The 16,346-nt window shown below is 36.8% G+C and overlaps 1 protein-coding gene across 2 annotated transcripts in view; it reads left to right on the forward strand.

Annotated features, from left to right (window-relative positions):
* The first annotated feature begins 158 nt into the window (after positions 1-158).
* The window catches only part of PLAG1 (PLAG1 zinc finger), a 54,351-nt gene continuing 38,163 nt past the window's right edge, over positions 159-16,346 (forward strand). For both annotated transcript variants that reach the window (XM_057366605.1, XM_057366606.1), the window contains exon 1: positions 159-333. The gene's annotated coding sequence lies outside the window, so the exon portion shown is untranslated. The remainder of the gene's footprint in view (positions 334-16,346) is intronic.

Below are 16,346 nucleotides of genomic sequence, written 5' to 3' on the forward strand. Positions count from 1 at the left end.
CGCCCCGGCCGTGAGCGGCGCCTCCTTCCACCAACGGGGCGGGCGGCGCGGTCCGCAGGCGCCGGCGGCGGGGCGCGGCCGCGGCCCTGACTGACTGGGGGAGGCGTCCAACCCGCGGTGCGTGTGGGCGGCGGGCGGTGTGGGCGCGGCGTGTGCGGCAGGCTGGGCTGCACCGCAGCGCATACACTACAATGGCTGCTGGAAAGACGGGAAAGCAAACAATTTCCAGGCCCGCCGCGTCCAGCCCGAAATATGGGGAAAAAATTACAGAAAAATCGGAGAACACTGTAAAGGGTGGAAACGGGGCGCAGAGGGGATGCTGAGGCTCCCGCGGTGAGTCTGCTGCGGGTTTGGGGGGCAGGCGCCGGGGTTTAGCAGGGAAATATCAGGGTTATTTAAATTATGAAGGGGGAGGAGGAGAAGGAGGGGGGAGAGGAGAGAGGAGCAGCGAGCAGTGAGGAAAAGTTTGTGTTAACCATCCCTCCCTTCCATCCCTTCTTCCCCCCATCTCCCGCAGCCCCCCGCCGCCCCGCGTCGGACCCCCCCCCGAGGGGAAAAGCAGGGGAGGGGAGGCGAGCCGAGCGGTGCCCCCCCCCACCCCCCTTCCCCTCCCTCGGAGGGAGAAAGAGATGATTTTTCAGAAAAACCTCTCTCAGGAGTTTTCTCCACTCCTCCCCTCCCTCCCCGCGGCGCTCTGTTGGTTCGCGAGGAGCGGGCGAGGCGGCGGGGCTGCCCGGGGGACGGCAGGAGGGCGCGGGGTGCCCGCCACCGACCCCCGCGGCGGGCCGGGCCCGGGGCGCGGGGCAGGAGCAGGGGCAGGAGCGCCGCGGCCGCCCCCTCCCCTCCTCGCCTCTCCGGAGCCTGTGCTGTGAATGCAGTGACAGCGGCGAGAGCGGCGAGAGAGGGAGCGGAAGACATTAGAGACCGCGGTGCCGAAAAATGAGGGAAAAAATTAATATAAATTCGCCCACCGCCTCAAACCGGACAAATTTCGCACAGAAATTTCCCCCGTGGACCCGGCTACCCGTGGGGTGTCCCCCGGACCTGGCGGCTGCGTCTTTGGGGGGATCCGGAGTGACTTTGGGGCACTCGACCCCCCTTTCCCGTCGTTTTTTGGACAAAAGTTTTTTTTTTCGTAATAAAGAAACGAATTTGCCTGCTCTCCCCCTCCGAGTAGCCCAGGAGCTTTTCCCTTCCCCATCGGTGTGTGTTTAGAGAAAAGTGTGAACCCAAGTAAGTGCTGAGTCGTGTTGCATTGGGGAGGGGGGTTTGCTAACTGAAAGCAGGAGAGATCCGGAGAGAGAGAGAGAGAGAGCAGGGACAGCTTGTTGTCAGTATCATAAACAACCAAAATGGAGGGAGAACTGAGGCATATAACAAAATAAAAATCAGAAAAAAATGCCAAAAAATACCTAAAAATCGGGGCTGCTCCCCCTTTTCTTCCTCAAGGTAACAGAATAAAACCCGTGTCTTCCCGAGACCGTTTTAAGGTTTCAGGGAGCAAGGAGTTAATATTTATTATTTTTTTTTGTTGATGAATTCTTTGRAAAGGCAAAAGCCTCTTATAACTCGCCACCGACAATGAGAAAACGTGAAAATCCCTTTCAGGACAGAGAGGTAGGGGGAGATGATGGTGCAGAAAGTGTRTTACTTGGGGGTAATGTGGAGTGATCCTAGATAAGATAAATGCTGTATGTGGTGCTTTATAACTTCCTTTTTAAATGCTTTTTTTTGCTTGTGTGTTTGGGGGATTTGGGGAGATGGGGGCTCCTTTCTTTTCCTCTGTCTTTTTCCTTTTTTTTTTTTTTTCTCGGACCGGAATGTAATGCCTTTGTAGTGTCACTTTCCTGATCTAATTAGGATGTGTGAGGCAAAGAGTAAACCTTTCCGGTTTATAAAGTGCATTTTCGTTGCCTTTGAATTTCAAGTTTTCTTGGTGGCTCACTCCTCTGTTTAAACTGGATTCTTCAGAGTGGTGTGGGGTTGAGCTAATGCTCCATAGGGAGAGCAGAGAGGGCTCAGGGGCAGGGCACCTCTTCTGCGGGTGGTTGCTGATTTCTCTGGCACGTTCAGTTCACCTGTTTGTCTCCTAGCAAGAATGTATTCTGCAGTCTCCTCGTTTTATTTATGTAAAATAATGATGCCTCATCTCGCCTCACATTGAAGTTAATGCGAAAGTGCTGCTGATGTTGGTTCCACGTGGGATCAGGGACATAGCAGGGCATTTTAAAGAGACAGCTTCTCTTTTCCTATGGTTATCATCACCTCTGCAGCACCTCTGCCTCTAGCAGAGGGGTGGTTCGTTGTTGTTTTTTTTAATGGAAAGGTATCAAATCGGCCCCAGTCTCATAAATTAAAGAAGGATAACAGGGGCAAACGTGCAGAATCGTTGGTATCAAAGCAATTCTTTTGTGTGTAGCAGGTCTTCAGGGGAGTTTTCTTGCTGTGTTAATTAAAATGCTGTGTTTTGGAGAGTGTTTTTTGGAATTTATGTTGCAGAAATGAAATAGTCTCAGGTTGTTTAATATTAAGATCTAGTGCTGTTCTGCTAGCTGTGAGTTCTTTGGGATGACATGAATTCCCTGTGTGTAGGGCAATTTCACAGACACTTCTGTAAAAGTTGTGAAGTGCATTATTTTCACTTTGAATACATTCAGTTTTGTTGGGAACACCTGAGTTTRTTCAAAAGTTTGTTCTATACCTAAGTCTCCTAAACCGTCCCCAAAGGTTTTGAAAATGGTGAAAAATAACTGTAGGTTTTAATTGGCCAAAGTAGGGGCTCTTTACAAGTACACCTTAGCTGTGTAGTTATAACATCACTTGGAAGAATTGCCTCTGGCTTTGTTTAAAGAAAGAAAAGTCATTCTAATTGTGGTCTAGTTTCATGTATATGTGTGCATGTGTGTGTGCATGCATGCTTTTAGCATGGGTTCTGGCTGATACTGTTTTTTTTCTTAATTTTTAACTTGCAAATGTTTAACTGTAATGATGCGAAATGCTCTGCTTGTCCCTATTGTCTCCTGTGTATTTTAATTTTATTTTTGAATATCCTATTTTTAAAAATTAGTATTGCCTCTTAACATGGCAATTTGATATCTTTATGAGGAGTTGTGATGTTTCCTTTACACTTGCTTAGTTTTTGTAGTCTTTGTATTTAATTCTAGATTGAAAATTGAATACAGGGATGTGGTTCTGGAGAGGGAAGATGGGGTACTGAATTTGGAGGGAGGCTATTTCAGCACGTGTTTTCTGTGAATTTGTGGAARTTGAGTATGAGTTGTGATAGCCCTCTGTGTTGAATAGCATGTGCTTGCAAATGGTCTGTACCCTTTCTGCATGTGTGACCAAAGAAGCTTGTTGACTAGGATAGCCTTGTGGTTAAAGATTTGGGAAGAAATCTCAAAGTTTTCCAGTGACTCACAGTTGTGAAAATTAAATCRCATTAACTACTTTTAGGCTAGAAAAAAAGGATCATTAATGAAGAAAGATTAATCAGTTTGTGTAAAGRAATKATGTTGAACATTTTTCTAAAACTGCCTTTTATGGTTTAGAGATYTCTTTTTATAGTTAGTAAGAACTCAAGCTTAAAAAGTTCTTTTCTGAATATTTCTTAAACTGACCTATTATTTTCATTGACTGAAGTAACATATCCTTGGAATGCATAGAAATTTGATAAATTAATAGCAGTACACCATATGTTGGTAGCTTTAATGTACCAGGGTGGATAGACAGATAGTAGTAGATATGCAGAACTAACTTAAATAAACTGGTTAATGGTATTGAGATCTCTTCAAATACTGTGTCTGTGACCATCACTGTGAAGTGCTTAACATATTACTACATTTTTGCCTAATTAGGAGCTTTTTAATCATTAATATTTTAATGCTGAAAATAGRTATAGGCATTGGTAACAACAGTATGAAAGATGCACGTGTTGTGGAGTATCTTTGTTAATTTACATCTATGTATTACAAAGTAAATTCAGTGTATCCAACCATAGTACAAAATTCAGGGCTTAGGGTGGAGAAAGAGGAAAGGGTGTTCTCTCAGAATTTGATACTCTTCTAAACTGGATTTAATTTTAAGGTGTAATCCAGATGGTGATAATAATAGCAGAAAAAAATGTTCTTTAGGATTTTTTTTTACCAATTTGCTTATAGAAAGCAGAATTCTTCTTACAGTGATGAAGTGATATTTTTTTTAATAAAAATGTATATTAACTTTCAAATTTCCCTTATTTCTAAGAGTTAAGATAATCTTCTGTATTATGTGTTAGTCTGATTTCATACATGATACAGTATGTTTTTTTTCAAGATTTTCTAAAATTAAACCACCTGAGGAAACAAATACTATGAGATGTTCTTGGTAAACTTACCCTACTTTTTCTGGGTAAATTGGAGAGGTGTAAATGTATTAAAATCCATCTTAGAGACTTAGCAGTCTTATTCAATAATGTTTAAAAATTAATAACTGCAGTATTCTACAACAGTACAAGGAAGTACAGGAATCTAAAGTAGCATGCATTCAGCTTTGCTTGAATGTTTAGCTTAAATGTGTCTTTCGGTGTGTGCTTTTAATTTAGTAGTTATCCTGAAAAATTAGTTTTCAATGTAGAACTTTTGAGATTTAAATTAAGAAACCTTTTAAAAAATTGTGTCATTCCAAAAGACACTGCACACAAAGTGCAGCCAGTTCTAATGGTTGTCCATCTCTGCATTGGTTAGTCAAAATGGTGCCCTTAAGTCTCCTCCTTTTAGGGTGYTGCATATGTTTTAAAATAATGGGTTAAAGAGTGCACTGCTCATGTTCTAAATAAACTACTGTTTCTAACTGTTCAAGGTTGTTTTGTTAAAGTAGATGTTTTTACTTCAGAGTCTAAACCATAAGTTTTAAATTTTTTTTATCTATAACCCCTTATGTTGCTAAAACCAGTTTTTGTGAACAAATATTTTTTGGTAGAGTTCTTGAACAAATTTATATGTTTACCAAGGGGAAATATTCTGGTAGACATGAAATCTGTTCAAGTGCTTAAACCATTCTCAAATCAGCACAGAGGTAAAAGGAGTTAACAGTGACCACAACTGATGTGATAGAGAACTTGCTTTCAAGGAGTTAYTCTCAAAATATCTGCTACTAGTAARGATTTAGCTTGCAGARCTTTTRAAAGAAATGTTCAGTATTTATCCWCTGAACTGCTAAGCATCTTTAACCAATTACCAAATGTTTAGGTAGCCTTAAAAAACTATTTAAAAATAATTCAAATATTAGAACAAAGTAACATTTGTATTGATCAAATATAAAATGTTTAAAGTTCTGGAGCATGGGGGATTTTTTTTTGCATTTATCTGAGCATTTTGATAATAGACAATTGTGTATTTTTCCTCTAATCAAAAAAATCCACATTTAGAATTTAATTCAATTTATATTGATTTTTAAATTGTGGGAGCTCATGAGTTGAATGTAAAACATTGATTAACTCTCAGTATAATCACTTACACAGATGCTTCTTTTTTTTTTAAATTTTCAAGGAATATAGTGACCATTTATCTGAAATTGCATAGATTGCAGTTACTAATGCACTTTGAATGAACAGTTGTCCACCAAATATCAAATGCAAAAGATCCTAATTGTATGCAAGTTCAGAAAACCTAATATTAAACAGAACTGGTTGCCATTATTGCAGGTTCAGTTTTACCTTTTTTTTAGAATGGCTTGTTAAAGTGTTTTCTATCTACTTCTGTATCAGCGTTCACCTGTTACTGTCTCATCTTAGGACAAAAAAACAAAAATGAGTAGAAGGGAGTTTTTTKACTTCTGAATAGATATAGCATGCTTTTAAGAGTAGTTGTGTGCTAACAGTTTTAAAGGATGGGGCCTTCTCATAGGATGTATTAAAAGTTCTAATTTCTAAATGGAGACTGCATGTCTAGTAAACGGTTACTGTAGGATCAGGGCATTAAAATTAACCACCATACATGTCAGGGGTTTGAGATGACTGTATAAGTACATACTTGACAGTGAAGAGTCGGAACGGACATATAGTTATTTTTATATGAAAATATAAAAGAATAAAGAATAAATCAGTTGAAAGAATAAATCAGTTGAAAGAATAAATCAGTTTCTATTATAACCTTTTCTGTTATAACTTCTATCCCCTTCCTAGTTCATTGTCTGTCCTGTGTAGGGACACCTTGTCAAAGACATTAAAATACATGGCCAGAGCAATGGGCTATTTYATTCATGACCAATCCTAGTGGTTTTTATAGACTTACAAGGGGCATAAAGAAATTAAATGTGCCCCAATGTGTATTTGTTTAGAGGAATGGAAAGAGAGGAAAAAACCTCCACAGGTCTGAACTARTATAAAACCAAAAAATGAGACAAGTGTGGCTATAATGAATACAATAGTAACTCAAAACTTTGAAGTAAAATAGCTCAAATCAGATTTGAGAAAGTCAAGTGGGAATCAGGAAAGTAAAACCTAAGAATTGCCATCAGATGCAATTAAGAAATAACTATGTWAAAAAAGTTGGAAAAATGCAAAAAGTGTCTGTTACAGTAAACTGAATTGCTATAATCTTCTTTTGCACTTAATGTGCTAAATTCCTCTCTCAAGGAGAATATCCCTAGAAATCAGATTAGAAAGTGTTTAAAGGGAATTATTTGTCAAAGTTGTTTTTTCACTAAAGTTAGGATAACTAATAATAATCTCTTCCATATTGCTGTAATAATACTTCATTTGATACAATTTAGCCATACAGATTGCACTTAGATGTACTTATGTATTTCACAGGTAATTTACCAGTAGCCTGATACTATGTATCTCTAACCTTAAAAGCTTTTCTTTATGGTTGTGAGTCACATCAGATTTGGCAGTCTGCAAAGTGCAAAGTATTTCTTATGAAATARGACATAAATGGCTGATTTTGCCTTATGCACGTTTACTGTAAATTGCCAAATAATTAAAAAGGAAGGAGGATGTCAGAAAACTTACCTTCTCTCTTCATGTATTGAGTATGTATTTGTATACTACGAGGTATCAGATTTGTAGTGCATGAGTTTTCTAAAAAATCYTGCAAATCATCTGATTCTGAATTAATGAGCTCTCATTATACTACGTGTTTGAACAGCAGAAAGACCCTGTGTATGCAAATCAGATTTTACTGTCTCGAGTGCTTGTCACTTCTAATAAAACTGTTTACTGTGTGGTGTATGTATTTATATTGAATATAACATTTATATGTTGTATAGATRCAGACATGCACACATTTTAAGGAGGCATCTGGGTATTTAGGGACTATATCATGTCTTTTGAACCAGTTGTGGTATAGGAGTTTTTTAAAAGAGATCTTTCTGAAGGAAAGGCAGAAAGAGAGATTCTGGCAGCTTGCTATTAAATTTCAATCAAGCCAGTATAGTTAGTAATAAAACATTTACAAGTTTGTAAATGTTAAGTTTCTTCAAACTCTGACTGTCACGTGTGGAATTTTCATTTATACTATTTTGCATTTACTGCAGCTGCCTACATGCAAGGCTTAGTAATACTGCATTTATCACATGCAAGTATAGATACAATATAAATACATAAAAGTAGAAAWTGCCTGCAGCTGTTCTTATGTTTTTGTAAGATGATGCACTACAAAGGTGTAAATTTATGGTGTTAGCTACCTGCTATCAGTTACTGGTGCTTTTCWACTCACAAGTACTTTAAGAGGAGAATTAAACTAAAATAAAACAAATATAAAGTAGTGTCACAGTTTTGTGTTCTGTTTAAAAGCTAAACACAATATTGTTCAAGCTTATTTTGTTCACTGGAAGTTACTGTAGTCAATACATGTATAATWTGTTTCATCTAGGACACTAGGAAACATTGAACCATGTAGCTTAGAGAAGAGCTTAGACATAAATGCCAATTAATTTAAATCTTTWGGGTTTTTCTTCATAGGTGATTTGAAGTTTTCTTTTGAATATTAGGATTGTGCTTAGACTAAGCCATTCCTAATTATACCCCAGCACAAACATATCGCTTATGGCTATATTTTAATCAGTTTCAGAAAAAGTAATAAAAATATTATTGCATCTGTCAAAGGATGGTGTTGCTACATGCTATTTTAAATGGTGTTTAAGTACAGTTATAAGCATACCAGTACAATGAAATCAGCTCTATTCCTAAACAACAAAGTTGCATTATTTTTTACTTAAAAAGTTAAGAATCCTAATATGTTAATTATTCTAATTATTCAGGCTGGTTTTAGTATGTGTTGAAATTGCTTTAAAAAGTATATGTGAAATATTTATATCAAACTTATTTAATTTCTCATTACTTGTAAAATGTAATGTTTTCCCAGTTATAATTTTAAAGGGTTTTTTGTCTTAGCTGCCTGAGTGTATCCTTTTCTTTTGGATATGCTCTTTTCTGAACCCAGTAGTTCTTTAGCTTATTGGAAACTCTTCTGTTCTCAGAATCAATTTGTGTCCCTTTAAATTGTGATATTGATAATTTTTGTACTGCAAAAATTGTGCCGAGGCATACTGGGAAATTAACTTGAGCTGGTGATGCTACAAGAAAAACTGGGTGCAGAGTAACATGGGAAACTTAATCATAATGGTATTTGGGTGATGGGAATAGTCCCTAACTGATTGAATGTTAAACTAATCTATAAGGRAAAGATGTCAGGTCTTGTAGCGTTACTCAAATACGTATCACTGTTTCTCATAAGAAACACAAACACACTCCTACTATCAATTACTGTAGAAGGCAAASAGAAATCTAAATTATACTTTCAAAAATGTTAAACTGTGAAATAAGTTTCTTRGGGGACAATGGTTTTAGAGGTTTCCCCTGTAGTACATTATTTCACCTTTGAAAAGTTGACCATTTCAGAATATTTGAAAACAAATAAGTTAAGTCTATCTTGAGAAATACATTTCAGTTTCTAGTGCAGTTTTTATCTATGCAGCATGTAAAACAAACTTCTTGCTCTTCATTATACTTAAATATTTGTACTGAAAGGGCATTTAAGCAGTTTTTAACTGCATTCATTGCTCATCCATTTGGTTGGAGTAGCAAGGTACTTTAGTTTAGGGGAGGTTGAATATGTGTTATTATTTTCAATCTTTTTGTAGTTTGACTAATAAAACAACTGGACATAAAAAGAGACTGATCTTTCTTCAGTCTTTGAGTGAGAAGACAGGTGTGGTCAAGGAGGTGGTCTCATGACTTAAATCACTGTCCCTCAGTCCTCTTAAAATATTTAAATTGTATGAATTTGGGTTATCAGCCACAYAGTCATGTTGCAGCCTTGAAACTTGTAATATATTCACTTATCTTGAGATTAACTCCATAATTCTTCATTAGCAAAGTAAATTTTCCAAAGGTTTTGTCWGAATAAGTACTTTAGTGTTATGCTGCTTGTTCCATTTCTTATCAGGAACCAAGCAATAGAAAGTCAACTCTGAGCAAAGCCTTGAAGCTTAATAGATGCTCTGAACATCCCCTTTTCTTGTCATGGTTTTAGGTGTTAAACTGTGGTTGAAGGTCAAATAATCCTTTCTGCTAAACATCTGAATTTCATCATAAAGGAGGTAGTTTGGTATTTGGAGGTAGTTTTAGCATGAAAGTTTCATGTAGGTAGCTTAAGAAAAAAGCTAAAAGGCAGGCAGAAATGTGCTGTCAGGTTGCAAGGGCTGTGTAACTGTTCTGTGAAGTACTACTAAAATCCCATTCCTCACTTTGGGATRGTAAGATTCATAGTTTGAAAAAGAAAGAGCTTAACTAATTTGTTAATTCTTCCTTCCCAAATATGTATATATAAAGTTTGCCACCACTTAGGCTGACAATAGCCTCTGGAGAGGGACTTCTTATAAGGGTGTGTAGTGATAAGACAATGAGTAAAGCTAGCAGAAGATAGGTTTGGATTTGACATTAAGAAGAAATTTTTTACTGTGAGGGTGGTGAGRCACCARAACAGGTTGCTCAGAGAATCTCTGGATGTCCCATCCCTGGAAGTGTTCCAGGCCAGGTTGGGTGGGGCTTTGACCAAACTGGTCTAGTGAAAGGGAYCTCTGCCCATGKCARGGGGGTTGGAACTGTTTTAATGAATGATCTTCAAGGTCCCTTCCAACCCACACCATTCTACAATTCTGTAATCTATCCAAACTTGTTGTAACTTAGGCCTTTGCAGGAAGGTTATGAAGTCTCCTGACAAAGACAATATTGCCTTTGTGAATTAATTTATGAATTAACTGATACTTAACAACTTTATAATTTTGTGATGTGATTTTGCATTTGGGTGTACACCTGAGAGAGGATGTAGTCAAAATTAGTTAAACTTCACTCCCTGTGCATGGCAGAGTTCTGTCCCAAAGAGCATGTGTTCTGTCTTCTTGCTTTGAGTATTTTTAGACTGGTTATGTGGAGGTAAAAAAATTAATCCTTTTTTTTAACCTCTACTTTTTGCATTTGTCAGTTGTTCAGGAAGTTTGCTTCTTGGTATTATTTTTTAGTATGTTGTAGTGTCTGGTAAAGTTACTGAATGATCCGAGCTATAGAATTTGTAGGTGGAAGAGGGAGATTTTTTCCCATCTGATCTTGACCAGATTATTTGCAAGTTTCCTTTTCTTTTCAACAGTGCTTTGCTATAAATAAAAACAAATTAAATTGAGCAAACAGTCAATAAAAATGCATGGCTTTCCTCTGGCAAAGCTTATTAAAATCTAGTTGGATGCTAACAATTCTTTTCACCGTGGACCTTTGAGATGTAAAGCCTCTGTTTCATGCTTTCCAAATGTGAGCATTTCCATCTATCARATTCTAGGTAGGTCATTAGGAAATGCACAGTAGTAATTGTGTGATCTGTAATGCTAACATATGAAATCTGTCTCAGAGTGAGTGATCTGTGTTAAAACTGAAGTGCTACTCAATAGCAAGTGCTATTTCCTCATGACCTTTTTTTTTCAATATTGTAGCATGCATTTGAGATTTTTTCAGGTAGCAAYCATTGAAAGGGGTGGTCTTTCAGGTTGGCAAGAAGCAAGCTGTTCAGGGTTCTTTCTAATGAGTTAAAACCAGTATTTTTGTAGCTTCATTCAGAAGCTGGTGGTCATTGAGGGTACATCATGGAACAGTACAATCATGTGCTTCTCGGCGGGGGATGCTGTTTAATGATAGAACCCCAGTGTCCTGAATGTGGAAGGAGCAGACCAGCAGTGAAGGACACATTGCTTTCTAAAGTGGGAAAAGAGAACTGTTTTACTCTGGATTTTACAAATTAATTAATTATTTGGAATAAGATGCTTCCTTTACTTACTGGCATTTTAATTTTTTCCTTCAGTATCAGAAATGGACACTACAGGATGATATTACAAGCCTGTGAACTTGAAAGGGCAATTAATGYAATCATATATGAAGTTAAAGTGATTGAAAAATATTAAACTGTCTTGAAAGCAGAGAGAAATAACTACTGTAATAATCTGATGGGTTTTTTTTTTAATGAAGTAAATAATACTTGGTGTCATGAGGGATTAATTTAAACAATAGCTTGGATTAATTTAAACAATAGCTTGGATCCCTCAGTCAGGGAACGTGTGATATATTTATGTATTTATGAATGTAATATATAATGTACTTAATTTAGAAGAATGTAATTTTTGATAGCAAAGCCATCATAATTTGATCAAAGAAAAAGGAAKTACATTACATCCATAGCCTAGACATGCACAGGTATTCAGAACCTTCCATGATGATTTCTGRAAGCTGTATAAACACAAAGCTCTTCTGCCATGTTCAGATAGCATTTGATAAAGTGCTTTCTAAGGTTAGAGAGTGTTGGTTTTGTGAGTTTGAATTCAGTCAGAATTAAAAGTGGTACACAGGAAAGTGATACTGTGCTGACTTAGTAACACAAATTATTTTAGTCCAGTGTTGAAAGTACATATTATAAAACCTGTATGTGAGTGTTACATGGCTGTGGAATTGACTTTCTAGAAATATGGAAGTTACCTAGGAAAACAACTGTTTTGTTTTGTTAGAACTATAGTTTCCCTGTGGTGTATTTGCCTTTAATTGAATTCTGCTCCGTGATTTTTTTTTTCCTGTTATTTGCACAGAATTGTGCTCATGCTTTTTCCTCCAAAAACATACAAATAGCATTGTATTCCTGCTGTGATTATTATGCATGACACCTCTGACTCAGCAGATCAAAAGTTATGTTTACTGGAAAACAGAATTAACATTTTATACTTTTTTTTCAAGAACATTTAAAAATAGCTGTGTCAAAAGAGATTATGCTTTTAACATGCTAATCCACTACACCATCATACATCAATCTGTAGGCAATGTTTTTATTCTAAGCAGCCACCTCTTATAAGGGCCCATCTGAGAGGTTTCAGGATAGCACAGTAATATACCCATGAAGTCTAATTATTAAAGAGAGAAACTTCCTTAATAGAATGCATAATGCATAATACCTTCATTATCAAATTGCAGGCTTTTTCCAAGAATTGCTTTGTATGTCAGCATGTTTGGCCTGCTCTAAGGCGTTCTGGCTATTGGAGACAAATTGATGATTAAAACTGGCATATGSCATAAAAACTTTTTTACAGTGGGAGGGGTTAGTAAATTGTAATTTTGATGGAGAATATTATGTTGGGATAGCCTGAATAGAATACTGGACTGATTAGGGAAAAGATAAAGGAGTATGAGAATTTATGCCAGCTGGATTGGAGTCTCTGAGATTCATCTGGATTAGTTGTTTCAATTGCTAATCTTGCCCCCTGTTCCTCTGCCACTTTGTTTTCTGAAGTTGTCTTTTCAATGTTTGTAATTGTATACTGTTGCTGAGTGAAGAGTCACACAGACGTGGGAAACAGCAGTACTGACTTGGCAGAAAACTCTGTAAAGTGCAAAAAATGCAATAGAAAAATACAGTTCTGTTTTATCTTTTGATTTCAGAAAACTTAGATGTTGCTTTTAAGAACAGTAGATATATGTGTGGTGATCTGAAATTTGTCTATAGGTTAACTAATCATTGTAGATCAATGACTAGAATTTTTTTTGGTAATAAATACCAATACAAAGAATTTTCTTGTATTTAGTTGTATTACAGTGCAAAGTTTGCTGAAACAGCACAGAAGCAACAATTTTCATTTATTTTTTAAATGCTAATTTAGAGTGGTACAACATGAGTAAAAAGTTTAGTTAGTTGTCACTACGTGATACTCTATTCTGGCTAGTTATGGAGTTCTATTTAATGTTACCTGACAGATTAGAATATTTAGCTTGAAAATATGCTACTGCTTGACTGGCAAGTTGGGACATTGCCTACTGCGATTTCCTACTGGCAAGAAGTCTGCTTTAAGGCAAACTTGGCCGTGCTTGAAACTAACAGAGTTAGCTAAGGTTTGATATGCTGCTTTCTTCTTTAGGCCCACTGAAACATCTTTTGGAATTTGTGCTAATGTATTTTTGGACTGTAAAATGTGCAATGTGTGTAGAATGACTGTAGAATGTAGAAGTGTGTTTCATATAATGCAAGACTCCTCAGATTTGGTGGCATTAGCTCTGTACCTTGAAGTGGTTCTGTGGGGTTTTTGTTATGCTGGAAGTCAATAAATATGTATGGCAGAGCACGCTACATTGTGGCTTTGATCACGTCCCTATAGAATCATCTGCAAAGAGCAGTGCCATAATGAGACACATGGAGAATATGGGAAAGAAGATATTATGTGATACAGGGGAAAATGAAACATCATCAGGCCTACACTGACCTGTAGCAATAGTACAAAGAACTGTCTCCTCACTGTGCTTTCCTGTAAGGCACTGCACCACAGTATGAGATAGTACTTTCTACATAACACCTATATATTTTACTAGTAAATAAAATATTTTCCACAAGGAGTTATATGTGTTAGTAGCCTGAAGTGCTATGTGGAAGCAGCTATACCAGTCTTCATGTAAATTGTTTTTAAATAGACTGTTGAATAAGGTGGTGTTCCAAACAGTCACAGTTTAAAATCCTGATAAGGAAGGAATTGTTGTAAAGTGTTTTGTTCCAAAGCTSTATACTGAATCGTCCTGGCAGACAGAGTTCTTCATTCTTCCAGGACTGGATTTTCACTTAACAATTAGATGAAGTTACCTACATTTGAACTGATTGCTGAGTTTAGCCTGACGGGCTTGAGAGCGGTAACGCTGAAAACTGGTACATAAATCAGTTTGTGGAGCTGGGTTGTTAACTGCATTAGTAAAAAATAATGKTCTTTGACTCAACGATTCAAATATAAAAAACCTAAAAACAAACACCTCGAGAGTTTGTATGTAGTTAGGATAGGGTATTACTCAATTTACATGTATGGCCAGAGCAGAAACAGAGAATGTCTCTAAATTCAGCAAGTGGTGTGTGTTGCTCTAAAGGCAGCAAGTGACTCATGTGACTGTCTTAGCAGCTGGGGAGCAAGATTAGAGAGCTACTATGTACACATTCCCTTACTGAGGGGTCCAAGCTATTGCTAAATGAAGTTGTATTACTGCCAGAAAGTGAATAACAGGCATAAGAAAATATAATAAATAAGTGTGTCATCAGGTTAGTGCAGTAGTTATTTCAGACAGTCGTTAAAGTGAAGGGGGGGAAAAAAAGCAAAACAAACATAGCTTTTCCAAGATTCATATTTAAAAGATGTTTGTCTTTTTCAGTCTCTAGCTTCATGTGAGATTACATGTGAAGTGTCCTTTTCAATTTAGAGATTGAAAGTCATCTTGAAATGGCTGTTTCCGACACTGCAAGGAAAAAAGTGAAAATGTTAGTGGGTGAAAAATCTTATTCCAAAGAACTCATTTATTTGTAAAAGTACTAAAAATATGCTTGTATCATGAGGTATTTTGATTTGAACTGAAATTGGCAAAGTGTATACTTCTTGGTCACTTGCTAATTTGAAGACTTATTCATGATGTTATTTCTCATGTATTTCCTAATTGCAAGAATTTGTGAAGTTTGTTCCAAATTGTCTTTAAGTTTTCCTGGCATGCCAGTATGGATTAGTGAAATATGCATTCTTTTTATTTTTTCTTATGTTTCCCTAATCTAATTTTGGTTTGTTTTTTGCTTTTTTGCTCAGATACTTTCTTTTCTTAAGAGAGTTGCTAAACACTTGTGAATGCTTTGTTCTTTATACACAATGTGTTTACTGTTACACATTGGATTTCAACTATAATTTATGGATTTAAACTGACAAGTGTCATCCTGTCAAACTTCTCTTCAGGATTAATCCCTGGGAGAACTCCTTTGAATCTTGAGGTCCAGAGGACATACATTTGACTGTTGCAATTGAGTAAATTGATACAGAAATYAAGAAGATGTGAATATGAAGCACATTAGTGCTATTTTTAGTGTCAACTTTCAGACCATAATTATGTTTTAAAAATTGATTCTTTCTCCTTGAAAATGTATTTACCAAAGAGGAGCTTTTGTATTTTAAAAACCAAGAGAGACCCTAAATTGAACCCGTGATTAATTCCTTACAGTAAAAGGGGACCAGAAGGATGTGTGTTTCTAGTTRTCAGCAGTGTKTCMCACTGTCCTCAACAAGGTTAAATTRTTTGTTTGCTATTTTGCTTCAGGTTTTCTGGATTGCTGCTTTCTCTGTTTTTCTGTCTAGCAATGGCTTGTTTCTCATCTTTTTACTCTTTCCTGTTTATTCCAAGCTTCTGCAGCCTTCCTCGAYTATGATTTTCACTAATATCTCCAAGAAAAGATAAGAGCATAAAATAAGATTGTCCAGAGTAGTCAGTGCATCTGAAAACTACCTTCTCCAGGTGGAGGATCGTTTTAATAATACTTTCAAACACCTTCATCTGACCTTTTTATTTTTGCACATTTAGATTTCTTCATAATCAAGTCTCTTATTGTTTAGAATTTTGAATTCTTTGATTTATAGGAAAAGTTCMGTTTGGGTTTTGTTTTGATTCATTCTTTCTGAATGTTTAATTCTGCTTTTTTTAATGTACYATTTTTTTTGTACGAGATTTCTATTCTGCTTTCATTTTTCAGTCCCATATTACTCATCAGTTGCAAAAATGTTTCTGCACTGCTTAGTCCGATTGTGGTCTGTGTCATAGGATCTCTAGGAAACAGGAATGTTTGTGTATTGACAAATAGTTTATGGATAAAGCACTAGCTTTAGTCACTAGATTGTGACTAAGGATATACATACCTGCAAAATGTGTCGATTCTGTGACTRCTTGAATGCTTCAGTGGATTCTTGCATGCTGTTCACAACACATTCCTTGAGATGAGCCATCTGAAATATCCATCTGCCAGCAGGGTTTCGGATCCTGGGTCTTGCTGCCC

The sequence above is a fragment of the Malurus melanocephalus genome, unplaced genomic scaffold (genome assembly GCF_030028575.1).
Source record: "Malurus melanocephalus ecotype Western Australia unplaced genomic scaffold, MMel_1.1 scaffold_69, whole genome shotgun sequence".
In the NCBI taxonomy this organism is placed as follows: Eukaryota; Metazoa; Chordata; class Aves; order Passeriformes; family Maluridae; genus Malurus; species Malurus melanocephalus.